The sequence below is a fragment of the Oncorhynchus nerka genome, linkage group LG8, assembly GCF_034236695.1.
Source record: "Oncorhynchus nerka isolate Pitt River linkage group LG8, Oner_Uvic_2.0, whole genome shotgun sequence".
Taxonomy (NCBI): Eukaryota; Metazoa; Chordata; class Actinopteri; order Salmoniformes; family Salmonidae; genus Oncorhynchus; species Oncorhynchus nerka.
The window spans coordinates 67894992-67914991 of NC_088403.1; the positions used below are offsets into that span (position 1 = coordinate 67894992).

Consider the following 20000-nt stretch of genomic DNA (forward strand, 5'->3'; position numbering starts at 1 on the left):
AAATATATAATGAAAACAATAGTGGTCCTAAAATGGAGCCTTGAGGAACACTGAAATGTACAGTTGATTTGTCAGAGGACAAACCATTCACAGAGACAAACTGATATTTACTGGGTCAAGATTTGTTTTTGTTTCAAAATAAACTTTATTGGTGGATAGAGAGCCGTTTATTATGTTCAATATAGGAGGGCCAAGCACAGGAAGCAGCTCTTTCAGTAGTTTAGTTGAAATAGGGTCCAGAATGTATGGAGCTTGACGGTTTAGACGCCATGACTATTGTCATCCTTTGGAGAAATACGCTGTCACGCCCTGACCTTAGAGAGCCTTTTTATTTGTCTATTTGGTTAAGTCAGGGTGTGATTTGGGTGGGCGTTCTATGTTTTCTATTTCTTTGTTCCCAATCAGAGGCAGCTGTCTATCGTTGTCTCTGATTGGGAATCATACTTAGGCAGCCTTTTTTCCCACCTAATGTTGTGGGTAATTATTTATTTTCTGTGTGTGTTTGTGTCACGGTCGGTTTCTGTTTACCGTTTTTTTGTGACTTTATTAAAGATGTGGAACTGCATACACGCTGCGCCTTGGCTCATCTATGGCAGGGAGTTTGAAGACAGTGAACGTGACATACACAGATTTAAAGAGGAGTCTGTCATTTGCTTTCTAATGATCATGATCTTTTCGTCAAAGAAGTTCATGAATTTATCACTGCTGAAGTGAAAGCTTGGGGAATGCTGCTTTTTAGTTAGCTTTGCGACAATATCAAAAATGCATTTGGGATTGTTCTTATTCTCCTCAAATAAGTTGTAAGAATAGGATGATCGAGCAGCAGTGAGGGCTCTTCGGTACTGTACGGTACTGTCTTTCCAAGCTAGTCGGAAAACTTCCAGTTTGGTGTGGCGCCATTTCTGTTCCAGTTTTCTGGAAGTTTGCTTCAGGGCTCTGATACTTTCTGTACACCAGTGAGCTAGTTTCTTGACAAATGTTTTTAGTTTTTAGGGGTGCGACTGCATCTAGGTTATTACGCAAGGTTAAATTGAGTTCCTCAGTTAGGTGGTTAACTGATTTTTGTCCTCTGATGTCCTTGGGAAGGCCGAGGGAGTCTGGAAGGACATCAAGGAATCTTTGGCTTGTCTGAGAATTTATAGCACGACTTTTGATGCTCCTTGGTTGGTGTCTGAGCAGATTACTTGTTGCGATTGCAAACGTAATAAAATGGTGGTCCGATAGTCCAGGATTATGAGGAAAAACACTAAGATCCACAACATTTATTCCACTGAACAAAACTAGGTCCAGAGTATGAGTGTGGCAGTGAGACATGTTGGATAAAACCCACTGAGTCGATGATGGCTCCGAAATCCTTTTGGAGTGGGTCTGTGGACTTTTCCATGTGAATATTAAAATCACCAAAAATTTGAATATTATCTGCCATGACTACAAGGTCCAATAGGAATTCAGGGAACTCGGTGAGGAACGCTGTATATGGCCCAGGAGGCCTGTAAACAGTAGCTATAAAAAGTGATTGAGTTGTTGCATAGATTCAAAAGACGAAAACACAGTCGGTTTTTATTTTTGTAAATTGAAATTTGCTATCGTAAATGTTAGCAACACCTCCGCCTTTGCGGGATGCGCGTGGGATATGGTCACTAGTGTAACCAGGAGGTGAGGCCTCATTTAACACAGTAAATTCATCAGGCTTAAGCCATGTTTCAGTCAGGCCAATCAGATCAAGATTATGACCAGTGATTGCTTCATTGACTATAACTACCTTGGAAGTGAGGGATCTAACATTAAGTAGCCCTATTTTATGATGTGAGGTATCACAATCTATTTCAATAATGACAGGAATGGAGGAGGTCTTTATTCCAGTGAGATTGCTAAGGCGAACACCGCCATGTTTAGTTCGACCCAACCTAGGTCGAGGCACAGACACGGTCTCAATGGGGATAGCTGAGCTGACTACACTGACTGTGCTAGTGGCAGACTCCACTAAGCTGGCAGGCTGGCTAACAGCCTGCTGCCTGGCTGCACCCTATTTCATTGTGGAGGTAAGGGAGATAGAGCCCTGATATCCTCTCTTCTTGGTTGTTGAGAGTGTACACTTTTTTTCAGTGTGTTTTATTTTCAGCCACATCTTCCCCCATGGTGCGTTTTATTTCAGCCACATCTTCCCCACGGTGCGTTTTATTTCAGCCACATCTTCCCCACGGTGCGTTTTATTTCAGCCACATCTTCCCCACGGTGCGTTTTATTTCAGCCACATCTTCCCCACGGTGCGTTTTATTTCAGCCACATCTTCCCCCATGGTGCGTTTTATTTCAGCCACATTTTCCCCCACGGTGCGTTTTATTTCAGCCACATCTTCCCCACGGTGCGTTTTATTTCAGCCACATCTTCCCCACGGTGCGTTTTATTTCAGCCACATCTTCCCCACGGTGCGTTTTATTTCAGCCACATCTTCCCCACGGTATTTCAGCCACATCTTCCCCACGGTGCGTTTTATTTCAGCCACATCTTCCCCACGGTGCGCCACATTTTCCCCATTTCAGCCACATCTTCCCCACGGTGCGTTTTATTTCAGCCACATCTTCCCCACGGTGCGTTTTATTTCAGCCACATCTTCCCCACGGTGCGTTTTATTTCAGCCACATCTTCCCCACGGCCACATCTTCCCCACGCGTTTTATTTCAGCCACATCTTCCCCACGGTGCGTTTTATTTCAGCCACATTTTCCCCCACGGTGCGTTTTATTTCAGCCACATCTTCCCCACGGTGCGTTTTATTTCAGCCACATCTTCCCCACGGTGCGTTTTATTTCAGCCACATTTTCCCCCACGGTGCGTTTTATTTCAGCCACATCTTCCCCACGGTGCGTTTTATTTCAGCCACATCTTCCCCAAGGTGCGTTTTATTTCAGCCCCATTTTCCCCCACGGTGCGTTTTATTTCAGCCACATTTTCCCCACGGTGCGTTTTATTTCAGCCACATTTTCCCCCACGGTGCGTTTTATTTCAGCCACATTTTCCCCCACGGTGCGTTTTATTTCAGCCACATCTTCGCCACGGTGTGTTTTACTTCCTTTATCTCGTGTTTTACGTATCTTGTCTTATTCTCAAATTAATCCAGATTGACTTTTGGGAACATGCGAACACTTGAGACGACCCTGGTACTGGAGGGGCAGCTGACCCTGGTACTGGAGGGGCAGACGACCCTGGTACTGGAGGGGCACAGGCTTTTCCTGTTCATGATTTAACAAACCTGGAAGACCCTATTCCTGTAGGTGGACAGCCTGCGTCACTCCAGGTCTCGTCTGAACATCTATAAGGCCATGATCTCGCTCAGCCTCTCCTCTCCTCTCTGTCCTCCCTGTAGGTGGACAGCCTTCGTCACACCAGGTCTCGCTCATCCTCTCCTCTCCTCTCTGTCCTCCCTGTAGGGAGACAGCCTTCATCACACCAGGTCTCGTTCATCCTCTCCTCTCTGACCTCCCTGTAGGTGGACAGCCTTCGTCACACCAGGTCTCGCTCATCCTCTCCTCTCCTCTCTGTCCTCCCTGTAGGTGGACAGCCTACGTCACTCCAGGTCTCGTCTGAACATCTATAAGGCACTGGCCTCTCCCTCGCTCATCTCTCTCTCCAGTGAAGACCCCATCCTCACGGCCTTCAGACTGGGCTGGGAACTCAAAGAGCTCAGCAAGGTCTGTTTCCCCAGCAGTTTAAAATACACATGAAGGGTTATAAAGCCTTTATAAGTGGTTACAACCAGTGTATTACTGTTTATTCCTCTTCCTAGGTGGAGAATGAGTCCCGTCAGGAGTATGAGGAGCTGTCTCAGCAGTGTGGTGTTTATAATATGTTTATAAAGGGTTATAAAGGCTTTATAACAGTTAATAACCTGTCTATTCATCTGCCTAGGTGGAGAATGAGTTTCGTCAGGAGTATGAGGAGCTGTCTCAGCAGTGTAAGCTGTTTGCTAAAGACCTGTTGGACCAGGCTAGGAGCAGCAGAGAGCTGGAGACTATACTGAACCACAGAGATGACAGTGAAGAACTGGACCCTAGAGAGACCAGCCACGACCTGGCCAAACTCAAACTGGCCATCAAATACCAACACAAAGAGGTAGGACATATTATCTTATTGTGGCTGCAGGGGCAGTATTGAGTAGCTTGGATGAATAAGGTGCCCAGAGGTGCCCAGAGTAAACGGCCTGCTACTCAGGCCCAGTTGCTAATATATGCATATTATTATTCGTATTGGATAGAAAACACAGACAAACACTCAAACAGTTTCTAAAACTGTTTGAATGATGTCTGTGAGAATAATGTAAGTCATATGGCAGGCCAAAACCTGAGAAGAAATCCAAACAGGAAGTGGGAAATCTGAGGTTGGTCGATTTTCAACCCAGCCCCTATTGAATACACAGTGGGATATTGGTTACATTGCACTTCCTAAGGCTTCCACTAGATGTCAACCGTCTTTAGAAACTTGAGGCTTCTACTGTGATGTGGGCCCGGATGACAGCTCTTTGAGTCAGTGGTCTGGCAGAGAGCCAGGTCCTGGTCACACGCATGTCACATGATAGCAACCTGGCTTTTCTACAGACAATGGAATTCTGTGTTTTGAACGTTATTGAACATTTATGATAAAAACATCCTAATGATTGATTCTATTCTTAGTTTGAAATGTTTCTATGACCTGTAATATTACTTTTTGAAGTTTTCGTCTGACGTTCGGATTGACCTGCACGAGCGTTTGGATTTGTGTACTAAACGCCCTAACAAAAGTAGCTACTTGGACATAAATAATGGACTTAATCGAACTAAATCAAAGATTTAATGTAGAACTGGGATTCCTGGGAGTGCATTCGGATGAAGATCATCAAAGGTAAGTGAATATTTATAATGTTATTTCTGATTTCTGTTGACTCCAACATGGCGGATAATTTCTTTTTTCTGAGCGCCGTCTCAGATTATTGCATGGTTTGCTTTTTCCGTAAAGCCTTTTTGAAATCTGACACAGCGGTTGCACTAAGGAGAGGTATATCTATATTTCCATGTCCAACAAATGTATTGTCATCGACATTTATAATGATTATTTCTGTAAAATGATGTGGCTCTGTGCAACATCACCGGATGTTTTTGGAACTAGTGAACGTAACGCGCCAATGAAAACTGAGATTTTTTTATATAAATATGAACTTTATCGAACAAAACATACATGTATTGTGTAACATGAAGTCCTATGAGTGTCATCTGATGAAGATCATCAAAGGTTAGTGATTCATTTTATCTCTATTTCTGCTTTTTTGTGACTCCTCTCTTTGGCTGGAAAAATGTCTGTGTTTTTCTGTGAGTTGGTGGTGACCTAACATAATCGTTTGTGGTGCTTTCGCTGTAAAGCCTATTTGAAATCAGACGCCGTGATTAACAACAAGATTACCTTTAAAATGGTATATGATACATGTATGTTTGAGGAATTTTAATTATAGGATTTCTGTTGTTTTGAATTTGGCGCCCTGCACTTTCACTGGCTGTTGTCATATCGATCCCGTTAACGGGATCCTTAAGAAGTTTATACCTTCTTATACTACTATATATATATATATATATACTGCATAGTACTACACTAGAGAGACCAGCCATGACCTGGCCAAACTCAAACTGGTAGGAGACACACTCACCACTGTAAGGTTTTCTCTGGTGTGAAAGGCAGGTAGGTGTAATGCAGAAGGCAGATAGGTAGAAGGTGTAATTATTATTATTTTTTTTAACTAGGCAAGTCAGTTAAAGAACAAATTCTTATTTTCAATGACAACCTCGGTAGGCTAACTGCCTGTTCGGGGGTAGAACGACAGATTTGTACCTTATCAGCTTGGTGATTCGAACTTGCAACCTTTGGTTACTAGTCCAACACTCTAACCACTAGGCTACGCTGCCACAGATAGGTGTAAGGAAGGTAGGTGTAAGACAAGTAGATGTAAGGTGTAAGGCAGATGTCTTTTGAGAATGTGTTGTTGCTTCTCAGAAAAGGGATTTGTTAGAAGTTGAGGAATATTAGATGAAGGGAAGATGAAAGGAAGAAAGGAGAAGGGTGGAGAGGGGCCCCTCGCTAGCTCTCCTCACCTCTCCCAAGCTCTCCTCTGTCCCTCTATCTTTCTCTGTCTGTCTGTCTGTCTGTCTTTCTCTGTCTGTCTGTCTGTCTGTCTGTCTGTCTGTCTGTCTGTCTGTCTGTCTGTCTGTCTGTCTGTCTGTCTGTCTGTCTGTCTGTCTCTCTCTCTATGTCTGTCTGTCTGTCTGTCTGTCTGTCTGTCTGTCTGTCTGTCTGTCTGTCTGTCTGTCTGTCTGTCTGTCTGTCTGTCTGTCTGTCTGTCTGTCTGTCTGTCTGTCTGTCTGTCTGTCTGTCTCTCTCTTTACCCCCCTCTCTTTAGGAAACTGTTTGTATGTAATAAAAGACACTGAAGTGCCTCCCTGCCTCCATTCTCTCCGTTCTGTCTCCTCTGTCTCTTCCATCTCACTTTAGAGTCCCCGTGCCACTGTACGATCCGACAGAAAGCAGAGGGAGTCCACAGAGTGTAGTATAGTACAGGAGAGGACTTACTAGTCTGTCATTCTGTCATAACACACAGAGAGAAGGTAGAATAGGGATGTAGAAGAAGTACAAAGCTGTCTAGAAAGGGAAGGAGAGATGGGGGTAGAGAGGGGGAGAGAGGGGAGAGAGGGACGCTAAACTGTCACTACTCAGAAGCAGATTGGCTAGATCTCTAGCCAGATTGACTAGAGAGAGGGGGGTGGAGGGATGGAGGGTGAGATAAAGCAGGTAAGGTAGACTGTCACTACTCAGAAAGAGGGTAGAGGCAACCTGTTGTCTGTCTAGTGTCTGTCATATGACCAGTCAATTGTTGGCTAGGGAGCAAGAGAAGGAGACAGAGAGAGAGGGAGAGGAAAATAGATGGAATGGGAGAGAGATGGAGAAAGAGGGAAAGGAAAAGAGATGGAAGGGGAGAGAGAGATGGAGAAAGAGGGAGCGAGAGAGAGAGGGGGAGAGGGAGAGGAAAAGAGATGGAAGAGGAGAGAGAGATGGAGAAAGAGGGAGCGAGAGAGAGAGAGAGAGGGAGAGGAAAAGAGATGGAAGGGGAGAGAGATGGAAAAAGAGAGAGAGAGATGGAGGTATAGAGGGACTCTGGTCTGTTATGATTAGCTACCTACTAACATCTGATTGGAAGAGAGACAGGAAGGAACACAGGCTCTCAGCGCCATGGCGACACAGTTTTAAAAACACACATACGCCGCGTTACCATCCTAACCAGACACTGGGTGTTTCTCAATATCCCAGTGGTGTAAAGTACTTAAGTAAAAATACTTCAAAGTATTCCATAAGTAGTTTTTCTGGGATATCTGAACTTTACTTCACTATTTATATTTCTGACAACTTTTACTTTTACTCCACTACATTCCTAAAGAAAATAATGTACTTTTTACTCCATACATTTCCCCTGAGACTCAAAAGTTAGTAAACAAAATTAGTAAACAAAAATGCTTTGTTTGTAAATTACGCCTACTTCCTCTCTCCCATTCCGGTGCTCCACGTCGTCGATCTACAAACCACCGGTCCCGGAACCATCATTACGCACACCTGGTTTCCATCATTACACACACCTGGTTTCCATCATTACACACACCGGCTCCCCATCGTTAAGCACAAATGACAACCATCATTACGCACACCTGGTGGTTACCTACTCCCTGACTCCCTGCGTTACAGAATACTGCCTCCAAAGATATGGAAGCAGGAGAAGTTAAGTTAAGAACAGATGGTCGACGAACAGGAACACCTACTCCGTCAACACCCAGACCGGCTGGCTCAACTGGGTAGGGTAATGGATAAGGTACACAACAACAATTAAAGATGATTAATCTCTAACTAGCGGAAAATAGTCTATCATGAGTTGTCTCAACGAGTCAGTTCCCCAGCCCATCCAGCGGTCCGCCCAGGTCATAGTCCCTCCTGGACAAATTTGATGGGACTCCATCGAAATGCCGTGGCTTCCTACTCCGGTGTTCTCTCTATTTCATCCATCAGACATGAGCCTCCACCACCGAGAGGTCCAAGGTTGCCATGTTTATTTCTCTGCTGACCGGACAGGCTTTGAGTGGCCTACGGCCATCTGGGAGAGAGGAGAGGAGGAGCTGGGTTTCAATGAGAGGTTCATGGCTCAGGATTCCGGCAGGGTGCCCAGACTGCAGCGGAGTACGCCCTCACCTTCCAGACGGTGCCTCTGGCAGATGGAATATGCTGGTGGTCCACACCTTTTTCCGAAACGGACTGCGCGAAGAGGTCCAGACGAAGTTGGATGACAACCTCTCCTTGGAAGAAGGTTATCCGCCTGGATAAACTTCTTCGAGAGCGCCGGGACCCCCCCTCGTCTCTCGCTTCCTCCTTTTGGCCGTCCTGAAACAGAGCCTGAACCCCCCCCCTGAGGCAGAGGGGCATCTGTTCAGCGGTGTCCGGTACGTTCAACCCGAGTCCACGAGGGCAGAGGGGTAGCCCCGTGATCATCCGGTCTCCCGGGGTGTTCAATCATCATCACTTTCCCTTTCTGGTTTCCATTTCACTGGCTCATGTGTTGTCTCTACCGCTCCAGTGGCCTTAGGCACCGCGGGAAACTTCATCGACCAGGTCCTCGCCTCCTCCCTGAACATCAAATCACACCCGCTCTCCTTTTACGGTCCAAGCACTGTATAGTTGACCATTATGAAACCGGCACAAAACGCACATCACAACACCACTCACCCTCACAGTGGAACCCATGCATCAAGAAAGCCTCCCTTCCTCATCATCAATTAAACCGTACACTCCGGTGGCTCCAACGTCGTGACCCCACCATCTCGAGGATGAAAAATCACTGACTGGGCACCGGAATGCCGGAGGAAGTCATTCCACGTAGGTTGAGAGTTCATTTTGGAACTTCATCTCCATCGTCTCTGCTCTCACTTCTCTCCTCGTGGTCCTCGTAAGTTGGTGTCCTGCAGTCGATGAGGCCTTCCGTATACTGAAGGGGCGTTTCACCTCCGCCCCGTTGCTGAAACACCCAGATCATACGCTTCAGAAGTGGCCGTGGGGGCCATCCAGTGAAGACACTGGCTGCCAAGAACCCATTTCTCATCTTCACCGACCATCGGAACCTGGAGTACATATGGACAGCAAGGCGGTTGAACTCACAACAAGCAAGGTGGGCCCTTTTCTTCATTAGATTTCTGCTTCACGTTGTCATATCGCCCAGGTTCAAAGAACATCAAAGACGATGCCCTGTCCCGTGTCTATGAATTCGGGTTTCTGTCCTGAGTGCACCCAACATTCCGCCCTTCCGAGTCGTTGCCCCTATGCTTTGGGACATAGATGACCCGCGCCTGCTACCTGTCCTCCAGAGCGCCCCTACGTTCCCACGGGGAATTAGGGGAATTAGGGATTGGCTGTTGACCTGGGCACACACATCTCTCCTCACTGGACACTCAGATATCATCCTCACTATTCAATCTGGTCTGGAAAGTACTGGTGGCCCTCCTTGGCAGAGGACATTGCTCGCTCTGTCAACTCCTGCCTGTATGTGCCCTGCGGGGAAACTCCTTCCCCTTCCCGTTCCTCAGCGGCCTTGGTCTCATCTGTCCAATTATTTTGTCACTGATCTCCCCTCTTCTGATGGTTTCACTACTATTATGGTTGTTGTGGACAGATTCTCTAAATCCTGCCGTTTTATCCCTCTCTCTGGTCTCCCTACCGCTCTTCAGGTCTCCGACCGTGGCCCCTAATTCACATCACAGGAGTGCCTTCATGGAGAAGCTGGGGGTCACGGTCAACCTCACTTCCGGGTACCGGCCTCAGTCTAAAGGGCAGGTGGAGAGGATGAACCAAGAGCTGGGGAGGTTCATTAGGAGTCACTGCCAGGTCCGGCAGGGTGAGTGGGCACGATTCCTTCCCTGGGCAGATTATGCCCAGAATTCACTGCGTCACTCCTCCACCGGGCTGACCCCCTTCCAGTGTGTCCTTGGATATCAGCCAGCCCCGACTCTGTGGACCCCGAGCTAGACCGAAAGCTCCTGCAGTGGACGATTGGTTAGACGCGCAGAGGAGGTTTGGAACGATGCCCACATGAGGCTCAAGAGTGTTGTCCGCCTCCAGAAGAAACAGGCTCCTGAACACACCACTGCAGTGAGGCTTGCGTGTTCCATCCTGGTGTGTTCCATCCTGGTGTGTTCCATCCTGGTGTGTTCCATCCTGGTGATCGCTCTCCACCAGGAACCTCCCGCTCCACCAGCCTTCTAAGAATTTGAGGCCCCTGTTTGTTGGGGCCTTTCAAGGTCCTCTGGAGGGTCAACGAGATCACCTATAGATTACAGCTCCCCACTTACTACTAACCACTTACTATCTCATCCTCTTTTCATGGGGCGGCAGGGTAGCCTAGTGGTTAGAGTGTTGGACTAGTAATCGAAAGGTTGCAAGTTCAAACCCCCGAGCTGACAACGATGCCTCATGTGAGCATCGTTCCAAACCAAAATCTGTCCTTCTGCCCCTGAAAAGGCAGTTAACCCACTGTTCCTAGGCCGCCATTGAAAATAAGAATTTGTTCTTAACTGACTTGCCTGGTTAAATAAAGGTAAAAATAAAAAAGTAATCAATGTTTTGACCATCTTAAAAACAATTCCACGTGTTAGTTTAGTATGTTTTAAGAAACATGGAAGAACGTTTAATTCTGACGTGAGACTGTGAGACCTAGTTGCTATAGGTGTTTTTGTTCAAATGTCTTTAAATGTCTTTTAAAGGGTAAAAACCTATAGTTGTGTGTCTGTGTGTGTTCATGTTGTCGAGTTCATCACATCGACAGTAGTATAAATCAAGTTTTGATAAATGTTTGAGTTGTAATTCTTGACAGACAAGGCAATACAACATTAGCATATTCTACAGTGAACAACTGTAGAGGCTTTTTAATTAAGTTAAAGTCCTGGGATTTACGAACGGCACTAAGGTCATGTTTTATTATGTTCGAATGGACAGATACAATCAAAGTCTCTAACAGGGGATCATTTACAACCACAGTCCCTCCCCTCTCTTTCTTTCTCTCTCTCTCTGGGCTTTTACTGAGATTTAAAAAAAAAACACTTTCAAGAAAATAGTCGTCATCGACTTTGAAAAACCGCAACACCCTCCTCGTCCCCTCCCCTCTCTCTCTTTCTTCTGTTGTCTTAAATCTGGTATGATGGGTTCATGTCTGTCCTCTTCTTCTTCTCTCTCTGTAGTTTGTAGCCCAGCCTAACTGCCAGCATCTCCTAGTTACTCTGTGGTACGATGGGTTCATGTCTGTCCTCTTCTTCTTCTCTCTCTGTAGTTTGTAGCCCAGCCTAACTGCCAGCATCTCCTAGTTACTCTGTGGTATGATGGGTTCATGTCTGTCCTCTTCTTCTCTCTCTGTAGTTTGTAGCCCAGCCTAACTGCCAGCATCTCCTAGTTACTCTGTGGTACGATGGGTTCATGTCTGTCCTCTTCTTCTTCTCTCTCTGTAGTTTGTAGCCCAGCCTAACTGCCAGCATCTCCTAGCTACTCTGTGGTACGATGGGTTCATGTCTGTCCTCTTCTTCTCTCTCTGTAGTTTGTAGCCCAGCCTAACTGCCAGCATCTCCTAGTTACTCTGTGGTATGATGGGTTCATGTCTGTCCTCTTCTTCTCTCTCTGTAGTTTGTATCCCAGCCTAACTGCCAGCATCTCCTAGTTACTCTGTGGTATGATGGGTTCATGTCTGTCCTCTTCTTCTTCTCTCTCTGTAGTTTGTAGCCCAGCCTAACTGCCAGCATCTCCTAGTTACTCTGTGGTACGATGGGTTCATGTCTGTCCTCTTCTTCTTCTCTCTCTGTAGTTTGTAGCCCAGCCTAACTGCCAGCATCTCCTAGTTACTCTGTGGTACGATGGGTTCATGTCTGTCCTCTTCTTCTTCTCTCTCTGTAGTTTGTAGCCCAGCCTAACTGCCAGCATCTCCTAGTTACTCTGTGGTACGATGGGTTCATGTCTGTCCTCTTCTGCTTCTTTCTCTGTAGTTTGTAGCCCAGCCTAACTGCCAACATCTCCTAGTTACTCTGTGGTATGATGGGTTCATGTCTGTCCTCTTCTTCTTCTTCTCTCTCTGTAGTTTGTAGCCCAGCCTAACTGCCAACAGCTCCTAGCTACTCTGTGGTACGATGGGTTTCCTGGCTGGAGGAGGCGACACTGGGTTGTCAAACTGGGGACCTGTTTCATCATAGGACTGCTGTTCCCTGTCTTCTCAATGGTCAGTATACAGTGTGTGTGTGTGTGTGTGTGTGTGTGTGTGTGTGTGTGTGTGTGTGTGTGTGTGTGTGTGTGTGTGTGTGTGTGTGTGTGTGTGTGTGTGTGTGTGTGTGTAACCGGTTTTATAGGACTGCTGTTTCCTGTTTTCTTGCTGGTCAGACCCAAACACTATCGTACCGACCCAAACACTACCATCGTACCGACCCAAACACTATCGTACCGACCCAAACACTGTCGTACCGACCCAAACACTATCGTACCGACCCAAACACTATCGTACCGACCCAAACACTATCGTACCGACCCAAACACTGTCGTACCGACCCAAACACTACCATCGTACCGACCCAAACACTATCGTACCGACCCAAACACTATCGTACCGACCCAAACACTACCATCGTACCGACCCAAACACTATCGTACCGACCCAAACACTATCGTACCGACCCAAACACTACTATCGTACCGACCCAAACACTACCATCGTACCGACCCAAACACTATCGTACCGACCCAAACACTATCATACAGACCCAAACACTATCGTACCGACCCAAACACTACTATCATACAGACCCAAACACTACTATCGTACCGACCCAAACACTATCGTACCGACCCAAACACTATCGTACAGACCCAAACACTACCATCGTACCGACCCAAACACTATCGTACAGACCCAAACACTATCGTACCGACCCAAACACTACTATCATACAGACCCAAACACTATCATACAGACCCAAACACTACTATCATACAGACCCAAACACTACTATCGTACCGACCCAAACACTATCGTACAGACCCAAACACTACCATGGTACCGACCCAAACAATATCGTACAGACCCAAACACTATCGTACCGACCCAAACACTACTATCATACAGACCCAAACACTACTATCATACAGACCCAAACACTACCATCGTACCGACCCAAACACTATCGTACCGACCCAAACACTACTATCATACAGACCCAAACACTACTATCGTACCGACCCAAACACTACCATCGTACCGACCCAAACACTATCGTACCGACCCAAACACTATCATACAGACCCAAACACTACCATCGTACCGACCCAAACACTACTATCGTACCGACCCAAACACTATCGTACCGACCCAAACACTATCATACAGACCCAAACACTATCGTACCGACCCAAACACTACTATCGTACCGACCCAAACACTATCGTACCGACCCAAACACTATCATACAGACCCAAACACTACCATCGTACCGACTCAAACACTACTATCGTACCGACCCAAACACTATCATACAGACCCAAACACTATCGTACCGACCCAAACACTACTATCGTACCGACCCAAACACTATCATACAGACCCAAACACTATCGTACAGACCCAAACACTACTATCGTACTGACCCAAATACTATCGTAGCGACCCAAACACTACCGTACAGACCCAAACACTACCGTACCGACCCAAACCGGCCCTTCTCTTTTCTTTTCTGACTCTTTCCAGCCTGGTTTGGCTCAGCCTGGTTTGGCTCAGCTTGGTTTGGCTCAGCTTGGTTTGGCTCAGCTTGGTTTGGCTCTGCTTGGTTTGGCTCAGCTTGGTTTGGCTCAGCTCAGTACTGCCCAAAAGTCTAATGTATATATGTATGTGTAATTCCGGAGGTTGGAACATTTCCGGAATCAGAAGGGAATAAGTAAGGAAATTCTCCAACTGGGAAAACTCCAACTGGGAATAATCCAACTATGAATAATCTAACTGTGAATACTCCAACTGTGAATAGTCCAACTGTGAATACTCCAACTGGGAATACTCCAACTGGGAATACTCCAACTGTGAATAGTCCAACTGTGAATACTCCAACTGGGAATACTCCAACTGGGAATAGTCCAACTGTGAATACTCCCACGGTGAATACTCCAACTGGGAAGACTCCAACTGGGAATAATCCAACTGGGAATACTCCAACTGGGAAGACTCCAACTGGGAATACTCCCACGGTGAATACTCCAACTGGGAATACTCCAACTGGGAATACTCCAACGGGGAATACTCCAACTGCAACTGGGAATACTCCAACTGGGAATACTCCAACTGGGAATACTCCAACTGCAACTGGGAAGACTCCAACTGGGGATACTCCAACTGGGAATACTCCAACTGCAACTGGGAATACTCCAACTGGGAATACTCCAACTGGGAAAATTCCAGCTGGGAAGACTCCAACTGGGAAGACTCCAACTGGGAAGACTCCAACTGGGAATACTCCAACTGTGATTTCAGAAAAAAACTTTGGGAATGTTTCTGGAACCGTACTAACCTCCCTCTCTCTTCTCTGTCTCTCTGCCTCCATCTCTCCTCTCTCTCTCTTCCCTCTCTCTTCTCTGCCTCCCTCTCTCTCCAGATCTATCTCCTAGCCCCTAAGTCTGCCTTAGGTGTGTTTGTGAAGAAACCCTTCATCAAGTTTATCTGTCACACAGCATCGTACCTGAACTTCCTCTTCCTCCTCCTCCTCGCCTCACAACACATCGCCAGGACTAACCTACATATGCAGGTAAGTCAGAAAGTAATGAATGAATTAAATATTAATTACAGGGATACTTCGGGATGTTGGTATCTACTTCACCCAGAGTCAGATTAACTAGTGTATACGATTGTTATGTCTCTGTGTCCAGTATGAAGGAAGTTAGAGGTAGTTTTGCGAGCAAATGCTAACTAGCGTTAGCACAATGACTGGAAGTGTCTGTTAGCATGCTCCCCCATAGACTTCAAGTTATTGTGCTAACGCTAGTTTCGCTCATTGCCAAAATCCTGAAGTATCCCTTTTAAGTTATACTAAGTCAGTAATTTATTAGGTCATTTATATTTATCTACAAATGCAGGTAACCTTAGGCCCAGTGTTTCCATTATATTAAAATAACAAAATCAGAATAACATTGTGTGGTTTTTGCTGACTAGGAAGATGTTTTTAATATTTTTAACCATTTGTGACCAATACATTCATCCAATCTAATCTGATGTAATTTAATGCAGGGCCCTCCTCCTACTGTGGTTGAATGGATGATACTACCCTGGGTGCTAGGTGAGGAGAGAATCACTGAGAGAGAATCACTGAGAGAGAATCACTGAGACAGAATCACTGAGAGAGAATCACTGAGAGAGAATCACTGAGAGAGAATCACTGAGACAGAATCACTGAGACAGAATCACTGAGAGAGAATCACTGAGAGAGAATCACTGAGACAGAATCACTGAGGAGAGAATCACTGAGGAGAGAATCACTGAGAGAGAATCACTGAGACAGAATCACTGAGAGAGAATCACTGAGAGATAATCACTGAGAGAGAATCACTGAGACAGAATCCCTGAGACAGAATCACTGAGAGAGAATCACTGAGAGAGAATCACTGAGACAGAATCACTGAGGAGAGAATCACTGAGGAGAGAATCACTGAGAGAGAATCACTGAGACAGAATCACTGAGAGAGAATCACTGAGAGAGAATCACTGAGGAGAGAATCACTGAGACAGAATCACTGAGAGAATCACTGAGAGAGAATCACTGAGATCACTGAGGAGAGAATCACTGAGGAGAGAATCACTGAGGAGAGAATCACTGAGAGAGAATCACTGAGACAGAATCACTGAGAGAGAATCACTGAGACAGAATCACTGAGAGAGAATCACTGAGGAGAGAATCACTGAGAAAGAGAATCACTGAGGAGAGAATCACTGAGAGAGAATCACTGAGACAGAATCACTGAGAGAGAATCACTGAGACAGAATCACTGAGAGAGAATCACTGAGGAGAGAATCACTGAGGAGAGAATCACTGAGAGAGAATCACTGAGAGAGAATCACTGAGGAGAGAATCACTGAGACAGAATCACTGAGAGAGAATCACTGAGACAGAATCACTGAGGAGAGAATCACTGAGGAGAGAATCACTGAGAGAGAATCACTGAGACAGAATCACTGAGAGAGAATCACTGAGAGAGAATCACTGAGGAGAGAATCACTGAGACAGAATCACTGAGAGAGAATCACTGAGACAGAATCACTGAGGAGAGAATCACTGAGGAGAGAATCACTGAGAGAGAATCACTGAGACAGAATCACTGAGAGAGAATCACTGAGAGAGAATCACTGAGGAGAGAATCACTGAGACAGAATCACTGAGAGAGAATCACTGAGAGAGAATCACTGAGAGAGAATCACTGAGGAGAGAATCACTGAGGAGAGAATCACTGAGGAGAGAATCACTGAGAGAGAATCACTGAGACAGAATCACTGAGAGAGAATCACTGAGACAGAATCACTGAGAGAGAATCACTGAGGAGAGAATCACTGAGAAAGAGAATCACTGAGGAGAGAATCACTGAGAGAGAATCACTGAGACAGAATCACTGAGAGAGAATCACTGAGACAGAATCACTGAGAGAGAATCACTGAGGAGAGAATCACTGAGGAGAGAATCACTGAGAGAGAATCACTGAGAGAGAATCACTGAGGAGAGAATCACTGAGACAGAATCACTGAGAGAGAATCACTGAGACAGAATCACTGAGAGAGAATCACTGAGAGAGAATCACTGAGAGAGAATCACTGAGGAGAGAATCACTGAGGAGAGAATCACTGAGAGAGAATCACTGAGACAGAATCACTGAGAGAGAATCACTGAGACAGAATCACTGAGAGAGAATCACTGAGGAGAGAATCACTGAATCACTGAGAGAGAATCACTGAGACAGAATCACTGAGAGAGAATCACTGAGACAGAATCACTGAGAGAGAATCACTGAGGAGAGAATCACTGAGGAGAGAATCACTGAGAGAGAATCACTGAGGAGAGAATCACTGAGACAGAATCACTGAGACAGAATCACTGAGAGAGAATCACTGAGAGAGAATCACTGAGAGAGAATCACTGAGGAGAGAATCACTGAGAGAGAATCACTGAGAGAGAATCACTGAGGAGAGAATCACTGAGAGAGAATCACTGAGACAGAATCACTGAGAGAGAATCACTGAGAGAGAATCACTGAGAGAGAATCACTGAGGAGAGAATCACTGAGGAGAGAATCACTGAGAGAGAATCACTGAGACAGAATCACTGAGACAGAATCACTGAGAGAGAATCACAGAGACAGAATCACAGAGACAGAATCACTGAGAGAGAATCACTGAGAGAGAATCACTGAGAGAGAATCACTGAGACAGAATCACCGAGGAGAGAATCACTGAGACAGAATCACCAAGAGAGAATCACTGAGGAGAGAATCACTGAGACAGAATCACTGAGAGAGAATCACTGAGGAGAGAATCACTGAGGAGAGAATCACTGAGTTGAAAATCACAGAGAGAATCACTAACAGAGAATCACTGAGGAGAGAATCACTGATAGAGAATCACTGAGGAGAGAATCACAGAGAGAATCACTGAGAAGAGAATCACTGAGAGAGAATCACTGAGACAGAATCACTGAGAGAGAATCACAGAGACAGAATCACTGAGGAGAGAATCACTGAGACAGAATCACTGAGAGAGAATCACTGAGACAGAATCACTGAGAGAGAATCACTGAGAAGAGAATCACTGAGGAGAGAATCACTGAGTTGAAAATCACATAGAGAATCACTAAGAGAGAATCACTGAGAAGAGAATCACTGAGGAGAGAAAACATTTTTCCACCTTGAATTCCCAATTTCCAATTTCCTTCCCCTGATTTGCTTTGGGGTCTGTTATTGAAGAGTAACATCAACTGGTCTCTCTCTCTCTCTCTCTCTCTCTTCCTCTCTCTCTTCCTCTCTCTCTCTCTCTCTCTCTCTCTTCTTCCTCTCTCTCTTCCTCTCTCTCTCTATATATATCAGGTTTTATCTGGGCTGAGATTAAGGAGATGTGGGATGGAGGTTTTACAGAGTATATACATGACTGGTGGAACCTGATGGATTTTGCTATGAACTCCCTCTACCTGGCTACTATATCACTGAAGATAGTGGCTTATGTTAAGGTAAGACACACACACAAACACACACACACATGAACTCCCTCTACCTGGCTACTATATCACTGAAGATAGTGGCTTATGTTAAGGTAAGACACACACACACACACACACACACACACATTTACATTTACATTTACATTTAAGTCATTTAGCAGACGCTCTTATCCAGAGCGACTTACAAATTGGTGCATTCACCTTATGACCTCCAGTGGAACAGTAGTGCATCTAAATCTTTTCAGGGGGAGGGGGGGTGAGAGGGATTACTTTATCCTATCCTAGGTATTCCTTAAAGAGGTGGGGTTTCAGGTGTCTCCGGAAGGTGGTGATTGACTCCGCTGTCCTGGCGTCGTGAGGGAGTTTGTTCCACCATTGGGGGGCCAGAGCAGCGAACAGTTTTGACTGGGCTGAGCGGGAACTGTACTTCCTCAGTGGTAGGGAGGCGAGCAGGCCAGAGGTGGATGAACGCAGTGCCCTTGTTTGGGTGTAGGGCCTGATCAGAGCCTGGAGGTACTGAGGTGCCGTTCCCCTCACAGCTCCGTAGGCAAGCACCATGGTCTTGTAGCGGATGCGAGCTTCAACTGGAAGCCAGTGGAGGGAGCGGAGGAGCGGGGTGACGTGAGAGAACTTGGGAAGGTTGAACACCAGACGGGCTGCGGCGTTCTGGATGAGTTGTAGGGGTTTAATGGCACAGGCAGGGAGCCCAGCCAACAGCGAGTTGCAGTAATCCAGACGGGAGATGACAAGTGCCTGGATTAGGACCTGCGCCGCTTCCTGTGTGAGGCAGGGTCGTACTCTGCGGATGTTGTAGAGCATGAACCTACAGGAACGGGCCACCGCCTTGATGTTAGTTGAGAACGACAGGGTGTTGTCCAGGATCACGCCAAGGTTCTTAGCGCTCTGGGAGGAGGACACAATGGAGTTGTCAACCGTGATGGCGAGATCATGGAACGGGCAGTCCTTCCCCGGGAGGAAGAGCAGCTCCGTCTTGCCGAGGTTCAGCTTGAGGTGGTGATCCGTCATCCACACGGATATGTCTGCCAGACATGCAGAGATGCGATTCGCCACCTGGTCATCAGAAGGGGAAAGGAGAAGATTAAATGTGTGTCGTCTGCATAGCAATGATAGGAGAGACCATGTGAGGTTATGACAGAGCCAAGTGACTTGGTGTATAGCGAGAATAGGAGAGGGCCTAGAACAGAGCCCTGGGGGACACCAGTGGTGAGAGCACGTGGTGTGGAGACGGATTCTCGCCACGCCACCTGGTAGGAGCGACCTGTCAGGTAGGACGCAATCCAAGCGTGGGCCGCGCCGGAGATGCCCAACTCGGAGAGGGTGGAGAGGAGGATCTGATGGTTCACAGTATCGAAGGCAGCCGATAGGTCTAGAAGGATGAGAGCAGAGGAGAGAGAGTTAGCTTTAGCAGTGCGGAGCGCCTCCGTGATACAGAGAAGAGCAGTCTCAGTTGAATGACTAGTCTTGAAACCTGACTGATTTGGATCAAGAAGGTCATTCTGAGAGAGATAGCGGGAGAGCTGGCCAAGGACGGCACGTTCAAGAGTTTTGGAGAGAAAAGAAAGAAGGGATACTGGTCTGTAGTTGTTGACATCGGAGGGATCGAGTGTAGGTTTTTTCAGAAGGGGTGCAACTCTCGCTCTCTTGAAGACGGAAGGGACGTAGCCAG

General features: G+C 46.3%; 1 pseudogene; it reads left to right on the plus strand.

Annotated features, from left to right (window-relative positions):
* LOC115127593 (short transient receptor potential channel 5-like) overlaps nt 1-20000 on the plus strand; it is a 65578-nt pseudogene that overhangs the window by 16126 nt on the left and 29452 nt on the right.